Below are 11,377 nucleotides of genomic sequence, written 5' to 3'. Positions count from 1 at the left end.
TATAGGTTATTAAAAGCCAGGAAACTACCATGCTTCTTCCCAGTTAGCCATTTTTTATTGTAAAACTCACTAATGTTCCTTCCCTGTAAACATGTGTAAGCAATGTATAAAACAACCTTTACTAATCCCTCCAACTAGCACTGTCTTTGGAACATATTGGTTATATAGTAATTAATTTTTCACTTATTGATTTAAAACATGAATGAGTAGAAAAACGTACTTGTCTCATAGATATGAACTCATATCCAGAATGTATTAAGAATTCCTGCTACAACTCAATATGAAAATGCATACAACTCAATAGAAAAAAGAGCAAAACTCTTGGACACTTCACAAACAGGATATTCAAATGGCCAATAAGCAAATAAAATGGTTCTCAACATCATCACTCATTAAGGAAATGCAAATAAATACCATAATGATATACCACTGCACATCAATAGGAATGACAACATTTGAAGATAAACAATATAAGGTACTAGAATTATCATGGTAAAGAATAAAATCCAATGGCTGTCCCCATGGTGCCTAAATTATTCAGAAAATAGAAAGACACTAAAAATATTGTATGATCAGTTTTACGAAGGCAAAGCACAGAATGCTCTGAAAAGCAAAAAGTAACATGTTTCTTTGCTAGAGAACTGTATAGTAGACAGTTATAGTCGGGTAGGCAGTTATCAAAGGAGGATCAAAGCAGAAAACTATAAACTACTTTTTCAAGAATGCCACCTTGGAATTCTCAGACCATTAAAATTTATGTGCAGTTCTCTAGCATTATTCCAGTAAGAGAGCCCTTATAATTTTAGCCCTCTACCAGATTTCTTTTTTTTAACTCAGCTACTGTTGCAAAATGTGTTCAAGGAAATGAAATGGCAGAATAATTACAGCAGTCCCCATCATGGTAATTAGCTTGCATTCATGTCTCCTTGGTGCTTCCACCATGTATCTGGGTCTCCTTTGAATATCAGCTTGTTTTATATTCTTCTTAGAATCCTTATTGGTTCTAAGGGTTCTTATTGAACCCTGATGCCATTGAGGTAAAGAGGATTTTATAGAGAATGGAGAAATTTTTCTTTTATACTTTCAGAATTTTTAAACTAATTTCTTTAATTAGACCAAGTTTCAATCCATTCCTTTTTTCTTGAGGCAAAAAAAAAAAATCTGTACTTACTGAGCAAATGTGCCTCAGGGTTTACAAAAGCTAGAGGCCTGGTGAATGTTGTCTTCAGCCCCAGGAATGCTTGGTCATAACATCTAGAAAGGAATGTGGAAGTCACTCATCTGACCATATGTATGATCATCCATACACCTTCCCAAAGCCATTGGGTTGATACTGTCTTTTCCCATCCACACTGGTCACATGGGGTCCTCAAAGTAAAGCTGTCACATTGAAGACCTTTTATTCACTTTTATCACTTTTCTACAAGGTTCTGAAGGGAATTCTAAATTACTTAGTATCAGTTACATGTGCTAGTTCATTTAATTCCTACATCCACTTTAGGAAATGAAGATCTTACCCTTATTATGCAGATTAGAAAAAAGTGAAGCTCATGGGTTAAAATGCCTTGCCCAATATCACAAGAACTAGCTCATGGTCGAGCTGTGATTTAAAACTGTCTTATTCCAGACTAATATTCCTGTTACTACATGCTGCTTATAGAGAGGCCATGCATTGAAAAGTGTCTGTCACTTTCTCTACAATTAGAAAGTCTCCTGAGATACCCTCCTCCAGAATGGGCTTAGAGGAATATGACACTTTATATACCAGTACATTATCTTTGGATTTTAGGGCACACCCATGTGAACACTATTTCTCAATGAACTTTGACTATAGATTATCATCCTGATTATATTGCTGGGATATTTAGACTTCCTTAAGAAAATACAAATGTAAATAATAAATAAATATAAATGGACTGCAAATTTCTATCAGATTTGCATAGGTTATTTTGAGCATCACTTGATTCAGGCCATCTTAGGAAATTAAATATTACCTTTAAGCAATGACTTCCATACTGGGGGAAAGCAAAAAAACAACAGCAGAGCTTTTCTTTTCAAACAAAATGCTATGCACAATCTCCATACTATTTTATTTTTAAGAATTTTTTTTATTTGAGAGAGAGCATGATCAATTGAGAGAGAGAGGGAGCAGGGGGAGGGGCAAATGGAGAAGCAGATAACCCATTAAGCAGGGAGCCCAATGTGGATCTCCATTCCAGCACTCCAGGATCACGACCTGAGCCAAAGACAGTGGCTTAACCCTCTGAGCCACCCAGATGTCCCACAATCTCCATATTAAACAAAAAAGTGGAGCTGCTGTGTGGGGGCAGGGTGCCCTCTCTGTCCCTGGCCATTCCTCACCCTCAGCCCTCCTCTTTCTAATATACTTTCTCTGTACCCTTAGGTCTCTATGAACTAGAGTTTGAAAATTACCTACTAAATTCAAGTATAACCTAAGTTAGAATGCTGTAAAAGTATCTACTGATAATGTCACTCTCAGTATGGCTATTTAAAAATTCACTCATTTTAAGGATTTATTTTTATCTGAATTTGTCAATCATCACAGAAACAACAAACACCTTTTCCAACACTTCTGTCTCTCTGTCTGTTGTTCCCCCTACTCCTTTCTCTCTGCACTTGTGTGTGCATATTATGTGGGAAAGGAAATGCATTTAAACTTAGAATTCTGAGGCTTAGGATGATCATTTCAGTTGCCCAAATCTTTAACTCTCATAATTGTCATATTTTACATCTTAAATCTTTATGCAAGGGGCATTCCCTTTTTCTTGCACTGTGTATTTCTCTGACCTAAAACTAAAACCCTTGACAATGTAACCCCCACAAAGTCAACTGACCTTCCTACATATAACCTCATTCTATTATCTTGAACATTCACCAATGTTTAATTAATGTCTAGGTCCTCTCTTCTGGCTGAAATCCCAAATCCTCCAGCTCAGGACAAGACAGGAGTATTCACAAACAATGCTCCCCATACCCAACAAGCTTTCTGTCTCCCCTTCTGTAAGTCCCACTGGATCTCTTTTATTTATTTATTTTTTTAAATTCCTTTCCTTTTCCTTTTCCTTTTCTTTTCCTTTCCTTCTTTCAAATTTCCTTCATTGTGAATACTTTTTTAGTCCAATGAATCTTTCTTCATAGGACAGCATATAAAGAATGTAAAGAAACATTTTTTTTCCTAGAAATAATCACTCTCAATATATAATTATGGACTTATGTGGGGAAAGTCTCAGACTCTCTAGGCTTCAGTTTCCCTTCCTTGCTCAGATATTAATGCTATCTATCTTGCACCTAGACTGTCTTATCATGGCTTCAAGATGAGGGAATGGGTCTAGATCAAGAGTTCTAAATCTCATCCACAGTCACCAAATGATATGTTAGTGTATCCTGTAGAAACTTTGTGAAATCTCTGAATTTATATAGAAAGCTTATATTTTACACAAGTATATATACGTTAGTGGGGGAAGATCCAAAACACTTATCATTTTCTTTAAAATAGCATGTATTGATATAGTCAGTGGACCCTAAGTAGTACATCAGGGTTACCTACAATGAAAAAATAAAGTTTTTTTTATCCCGTTCCGGACTTATTCAAATCTTTGGGTGAAAATATGAAACAGAAATTTATAATTTTAATACACTTCCCAGAAGATTCTGCCGAGTTTTCCCTGATTCATGGGCTAGTGAGTTGTGAACCACTGATCACAACTACTGTGGTCAAAGCTAAAAGATGATTCTAGATCTGTATTCAGAGGCTGAAGTGACTGACATTATATATGTCTTTATGAATCTCAGATGAGAGAATTTTTGATTCTTGAACAACCAGATTGGAAAAAAAAAAAAGTGGAGAAGGACTATAATCCTTGTCTATAAACCACCACTTACTGCTCCATATCTTTATTCATGATCTTTGAATCAAGTATATTAAATGTAATTAACGTTCAGTAAATATTTATTCAATAAATGAATGAATGAGTGACATGTGAAGAGAAACAAAATCCAAATTATATTAATGCTGTGATTAAAATTAATAGTTTGTCCTTTAAAAGACCCTTCTAAGGACAGATTTCCTATGCATATGAATTAATAAACAGCATAAAACATGTGTGGTTACATCTGAGGTAATGAATGAATACTGGATATAAAATGTTGAGTAGCAACGATAAAAATCGTTAGTTGATCTCCCCCAACAAATAACTAATTACTCAGCTTGGTCAAGTTGTCCAGTCTTGACTTCAAAGACTGGTTGGTGTTTATCTCCTTTCCATATCAGAGGGAACAAATATTTTGGCATATTGTCATCACAAATATAATTTAATTATAATTAAATCACATACTTCTCTGAAATTATTCAGAAGGAATACAATTTGCTGCCATATTTTTTTTCTCCCCCTGTGGAGTTAGTCTGTGCCATTGGTTAATGTAAATTATTTTATCACAGAGAAAGAAAGTATTTATTCTCTACTATATTATCTTGGGTAAATTATTTAGATAACTTAAGACTCAGTTTCCTCATATGCAAAGTAAGAATATTTTATTTACCTTTCACTTGTTCAGAAGATGATGTATATAAATCAACCAAGCTCAGTTCCCAGAATAGGAATATTTATCATTATTATTGTAAATAAAAATATTATAAATGATGTATTATTTCTATAAATGAATTAAATATACATTTCCTAAGATTAGTGTTACAGGGGTGTCTGGGTGGCTCAGTTGTTAAGCATCTTTTCTTGGCTCAGGTCATGATCCCAGGGTCCTGGGATCGAACCCTGCATCAGGCTCCCTGTTCAGTGGGGGAGCCTGCTTCTCCCTCTCTCACTACCCCTGCTTATGTTCCCTCTCTAAATGTCTCTCCCTCTCTCAAATAAATAACTCTCTCTTTGTCAAATAAATAAATAAAATCTTTAAAAAAAAGATTAGAGTTTACAGAAATAAGCATTTGTACCTACTTTTGTCCTCACTGTAGATTTATGACGTGAGCAGTAGATGTCCTGATCCACCTATTTTATGCTAATGAACCATGGATGAGAACAGTTAATTAACTTTCTCAAGTGATTTTTGCATTCAAACGATAAGCAACAGAACATGACCTTTAACCCAGACCTAGCCAGAATATTCAATGTTCCTTGTCTTACTGTACTATAGGCTAGGGGACTGCATATCTGCCTGCAAACAAAATTGAAAATAATATCATACAATAGTTATTACAGAATCAGTTGGGAACAGCAGAGAGCCATGCTGAAATGAAGAGGAAGAGGCAAATGAAGTGATTATTTTACATTAAGGTGGCAGTGTGGCCATTCCATCTGTGTACAGAGAGGGCACAAAAATACAAAAGTATTTGTCATGCTGCCAGACAGACTTGTGTCCAAGTCCAACTTTATACTATTTACTGTCTGATCTTGAACAAATCTCTTTCTCAGGTTTAGTGTATTTTGTCAAATGCAAAATGGGGATAACAGTACCTACTTGATGGGTTTATTGTAGAGTTTAAATTAGGCAATATATAAAGAGTAAATTAGGGGACCAGTGTTAGCTATCTTTCTCATTGCTACTTTAGTGAGTTGTTTACTTTTTAAAAGAAACAAACCTGGGGCGCCTGGGTGGCTCAGTATGTTAAAGCCTCTGCCTTCACTCAGGTCGTGATCTCAGGGTCCTAGGATCAAGCCCTAAATCAGGCTCTCTGCTTGGTGGGGGAGCCTGCTTCCCCCTCTCTCTCTGCTTGCCTGTCTGCCTGCTTGTGATCTCTCTCTCTCTCTCTCTCTGCGTCAAATAAATAAATAAAATCTTTAAAAAAAAAAAGAAACAAACTTGAGTCTGAGGTCACGCTTTACCTTTTCACAGCTTTGTGATTTGGAATAATTATTTTTTTTAATTTGCTTTTTGAGAAAAAACATCAACAACAAGAATAAAAGGAACCATAGTAATGCCTGCCCTAACTACATGAAAAAAAAATGATAAATAGAATACAAGTTAATGGATGTAAAATTGCTTTTGAAAAGATAAATCATTGTACACACTGAAGTAATTATAAAATATGTCTTAGCATAGAAATATTTTACCTTTTTTTTTTTCAATTGTTCATGGCTCTGGGCTGCTAAGTCTGCGTATAAACAGACTTGTGTTAAATGGTAACCTCTTGCCTTTCACATAGATCCATGCAACATATAAATGAAAGTGCCCTTTGGAGAAACAATTTCCTTATCAAGCCTGAACACACCGGGCCACCCAAATGGGAGCACAAATCACCTGCACTGGGAAAAGCTGTGCTAATTACTTTCAGTAATACTTATAGTTTCTTTATGATTGCAAAAAATAATACATGTTCTGTGTAGAAAATTAGGGGGAAATATAGTAAAAATCACTTCACCCCCAGAACCTAGAGAATATCTGTTTTGTGCTAAATCTCCCGAGTCATTGTGAGAATGCTCAGGCTCAGGAAGTTTACAAGATTTTCCTTCATTCCCAAGGTCAAAAACTCAACAGTAGAGCTGTTTCTCCATGGAGTACAGCATTTTGTAGTGTGTATATCATGTGCCCAAGTAATCCCAGGTGTAAAACAGTTGGGGCTTTCGATAGCTCTGAAGTCATTGAGAGAAATCCTTTCACCTTCAAGGAACAAGAGTTCTGTCTAGACCGTTTGACTGCAATCATACTCCATCCCCTCAACTGGGTCATCTTCTAGATTTTATCCATCATGACGGACCAAATATAGAAACAGTGAAAACATTATGGCTAGATTCAGAATTTGAGAGTCATGTCTGGGGAATATCTATTTCTGCTTATTCAGCTAGCAAATGTGCCTGATATTCAGCTAACCTGTTTGTTTCTAGACTTAGTTCTAACTGTGTAAACTTAGGCATATCCCAAAAAAGGGCCTTAGCTTGAACAGCTATAAAATGGACATATAATAAATAAATCCTCCAACATTCTAGGATGTTTTTGACCACAGAAGTGAAATAACAGCAACTGCAATACTTTTCTTTTTTTTTTTTAAGATTTTATTTATTTATTTGAAAGACAGAGATTACAAGTAGGCAGAGAGAGGCAGGCAGAGAGAGAGGAAGGGACGCAGACTCCCTGCTGAGCAGAAAACCCCGATGCAGGGCTTAATCCCAGGACCCTGGGATCATGACCTGAGGGGAAGGCTGAGGCTTTAAGCCACTGAGCCACCCAGGCGCCCCAGCAACTGCAATACTTTAACCAATGTCTGAATATAGGATAGAGCCAAGCCTCACCCGTATCCTCAAATGCCCTCTCACGTTTTTGCTCTGCCAAACCAGGTAATGCCCTGATGATGTCACAATTTGTTCCCAAGATTCATTTTAAGACAGGCCAGCTGCTGGTAGAAGTTAATATCCTTTCTGTAAGTCCCTTCTTAAAGAAAGGAAATTATTTCTAGATACTTCTCAGAAGACGTTTTTCTCAGGCCTTTTTGACAAGGATTGAATCACATACTATTCCAAAAACAATTGCTGGCATAGCAAATAGTTGTCTTCGGTAATACACACTTGGTTTTAAAACGTTATGCAAGTTTTGTGGCTTTTTGTTTTTGTTTTTAGGGGGGGATTATTGTTTTTTGTTTTTTTTACAGATTTTGCTTAAGAATTTCTTCCAAACCCAGTCACCGTAAAGATAATCAGATATTTTCATGAACCTTATATTACTTTGAATCCATTTGAAATTTGTTGTCATGTATAGTTTAAGAAATGGTTCCAACTTCATTTTTCCTAATGTATTTTACTAAACAATCAGTTATTGACTCAATCATGTGTGAAGTCTGTTCTTGCCTTTGTGTGAGCCGGAGGATGATGGTTCATTCATGGCTAATCCATCACTACTTAGCCTCAGGATGCTCAGATCTTCCTCAGCCATGTGTAATTTCCTTCCAGGCATGTTTGTTTGTTTATTTAATCAAAACTCAGCTGAAGACTCTGGGAGACCCCCTGCAGATCCATGGTGCTCTCTCTGGGCAGCCCTTGCCTCTCGAGGAGTGTGTACTAAAAATTCTAGCCCCTTTGGCACCCCAGAATTCCAGCTTTGGCTCCTCAGCCCAGGTTCTACCTGACTTCTTGTGCTCAGTGCTGTGGTCTCAAGTTCTCTCCAGGCAGAGTGCGGAGTCAACCACAGGGCTCACTTTGCTTTTCAACTTCCAGAGATCTTGGTCCTGTGCTGCTTGATGAAGACCCTGGTTTCATATTTTATTTCTCTTTTTTCAGTTGTTTGAGACAGGAGAATACGTCCAATTCCTTTTATTCTAACATGTTTAGAAGAAGAATTGTTCTATTATATTTCTCAATACACAGTAAGGTGAATCTCTCCAACTATGTTCTTATTTTTCTATATATTCTTAGCTTTTGCTATACTTTTTAGACATTTTACACAGTCCTCCCAAAACCCCACCAGAATTTTGAGCAAAATTACATCTAATAGGTTAATTGGGTGGAGGGGGGTGGCATGACTTCTTCACAAAGTTAAATAGTTATATCCATTCATATACTGAGAGTATTTATATATTTAGGTCTTCTTTAAATTCATTTATTATAACTTTATGTCTTTTTTAATCTTCTTAAAGTGATTGTCTAGTCTTTATTAGTTTAATTCCTAGATGCTTTAGAATATTTTTGGTAATGTTATAAGTGATCTCATTTTCTTTTGGATTTCATGGTTGGCTGTTAATATAGAGGGATACTTTTGATTGCATATACTGAATACAGAGCCACAAATTTTGTTTACATTCTCTAATTAGTTCCAGTAATTGTTGATTTTTATGCTGATTATTTTGATAACCTACATACATTATGCTATGATATAATTATACTTTTTATTCTTCCTTTTCACTCTTTAAATTTCTTAATTCTTTTTTTTTTTTTTTAAAGATTTTATTTATTTGACCAGAGAGAAATCACAAGAGAGGCAGGCAGAGAGAGAGGAAGGGAAGCAGGCTCTCCGCTGAGCAGAGAGCCCAACATGGGGCTCGATCCCAGGACCCTGAGATCATGACCTGAGCCGAAGGCAGCGGCTTAACCCAATGAGCCACCCAGGCGCCCCTAAATTTCTTAATTCTTTTGCTTTTATTAATCCACCATGCCCTGTTGAGTGTACAGTGAACTATATTAGTGATGGAAATGTATCATGTCTCTAACCTTAAAGAGAATGACCTACATTTCCATATTTAACTATGATATTTTCTGGGTTTTATGAGTAAGAAGCCATTAGTAAGTAAAGGAAATTCCCTACTCAGTATTTCTAGAAATATTTTATATTTAATCAGACAGAAATATTTAATATTATCAAATTTTTCTAGCTCTATTGAGATGCAGTGAACTGCATCACTGAATTTTTCTGACATTGAGCTATTCTTACTGAGCATTGTGTGTGGATACTGTGTGTGTGTGTGTGTGTGTGTGTGTATGGTATATTTTGGAAGACCAAAATTTTTTTTCATTTTTTTTAATTTATTTTTTTTTTCAGCTTAACAGTATTCATTGTTTTTGCACAACACCCAGTGCTCCATGCAATACGTGCCCTCCCTATTACCCACCACCTGGTTCCCCCAACCTCCCACCCCCGCCCCTTCAAAACCCTCAGGTTGTTTTTCAGAGTCCATAGTCTCTTATGGTTCACCTCCCCTTCCAATTTCCCTCAACTTCCTTCTCCTCCCCATCTCCCCATGTCCTCCATGTCATTTGTTATGCTCCACAAATAAGTGAAACCATATGATACTTGACTCCCTCTGCTTGACTTATTTCACTCAGCATAATCTCTTCCAGTCTCGTCCATGTTGCAACAAAAGTTGGGTATTCATCCTTTCTTTTCTTTCTTCTTTTTTTTTTTTTATAAACATATAATGTATTTTTATCCCCAGGGGTACAGATCTGTGAATCACCAGGTTTACACACTTCACAGCACTCACCATAGCACATACCCTCCCTCCATAACCCCCTCCCCCTCTCCCCATCCCCCCTCCCTCCAGCAACCCCCAGTTTGTTTTGTGAGATTAAGAGTCATTTATGGTTTGGAAGACCAAAATTATTTTATTTTTATTTTCATCAAAAGGGGAGATAAGCTGTCATGGTAGCATGGGTCTAATCTTCTATCACTCAGATTTTAGGCTCAACTCCAGAACCAGTAAACGCATATATAAGAGTAATTTATGATCTTTGGACATCTTGTATGAACATTAAGATAGGGATGAGAGTCAGGAATAAAATTCTGTTATGTCTTGACTTGAAAACTCTTGAGGAGTTTACGTAAGATCTTTGTTTCCCAGTGAAGTCCATCCCTCCATCCTTGCTGCTTTCCTTCAACCACATCTTGAATTAAGCTTTCAGGTTCTTACATGCCTCCAGGTATTTGCATATACTGTACCTTCTATGTAGCAGAACCTTCTTGTTTCAGTTAGACTTGTTTGATTAATAACTGTTGCTGCCTCTTGCTATATTAAGAAAATTAAAATTTACTGGAAAGGTAGCTCACAGCACAGACATAGAGGAACCAGAACAGTGCCGCAAGTCTGAGCAGCAGGAAAACCTGGGCCATTGTACTCATCTGTCACATAAAAAATCTAGTCTAGTGCTCACTTTCATATTACTAAAATTAGAACAATGCACAGAAGGTTAGCATGACTCCTGGGGAAGGATGGCATGCAGATTTGTGAAGTGTTCCGTATTTCTCTATATTATATATTAAAAGTTGCTAAGATCCTAGATCTTAAATGTTCTCATCACAAAAAAGAGATCCTAATTATGTGATAGGATAGATGTATTAGGTAACACTACAGTGGTAATTTTATTTCAATATATAAATATAACAAATCAACACATTGTGTACAATAAACTTATCCAATATTATATATGAATTACATTTTATTAATTTTTAATTAAAAATATCTACTCCAGTTGATTTCTTCATCACTTTGTTACTCTACTTGAGATTCAAAATCCCTAGAGAAAGATTGCAGTTGTTTTGCTTATATTTGCTACTATCCATTGATACTTCAGAACACCTGGACTTACCATCCCACAAAGGTTGATCACAAAGGTGGAGAGACTATTTTCCAAAGGAAAATATTTCCTATTAGAAGATGGAATGGGTCTGGCAATACCCCAAATAAGAACTGTTCGCTGTATTTCCACACACCGTTGTTCGGTTAACCCCTATTTGTTAATCACATTCTTGTTCTGGAGCTATAGCTTCATGTAGAAAAGTATTAAGGATCCTATTTCCATTTTCCCATTACTTCTCATTTATTCACTGTGCCAGCACATACATATCACAGGACTGTGATAGTGTGTGATAGTCCAGTTATCTCCACAAGGGTTAGATACTTGATAGCAGAAACCCTAGCCTAACT

The 11,377-nt window shown here is 36.3% G+C and overlaps 1 non-coding gene across 1 annotated transcript; it reads left to right on the top strand.

Moving 5' to 3' along the window:
• Positions 1-10,594: 10,594 nt before the first annotated feature.
• Positions 10,595-10,697, top strand: LOC123950162. The gene has a single exon (XR_006820159.1). It is a non-coding gene; the product is annotated as a U6 spliceosomal RNA (small nuclear RNA).
• The last annotated feature ends 680 nt before the right edge of the window (positions 10,698-11,377 follow it).

Source organism: Meles meles, chromosome 8, assembly GCF_922984935.1.
Source record: "Meles meles chromosome 8, mMelMel3.1 paternal haplotype, whole genome shotgun sequence".
NCBI lineage: Eukaryota > Metazoa > Chordata > Mammalia > Carnivora > Mustelidae > Meles > Meles meles.
Note: the sequence above shows the minus strand (reverse complement) of the source record. Positions and strands in the feature narration are given on the sequence as shown.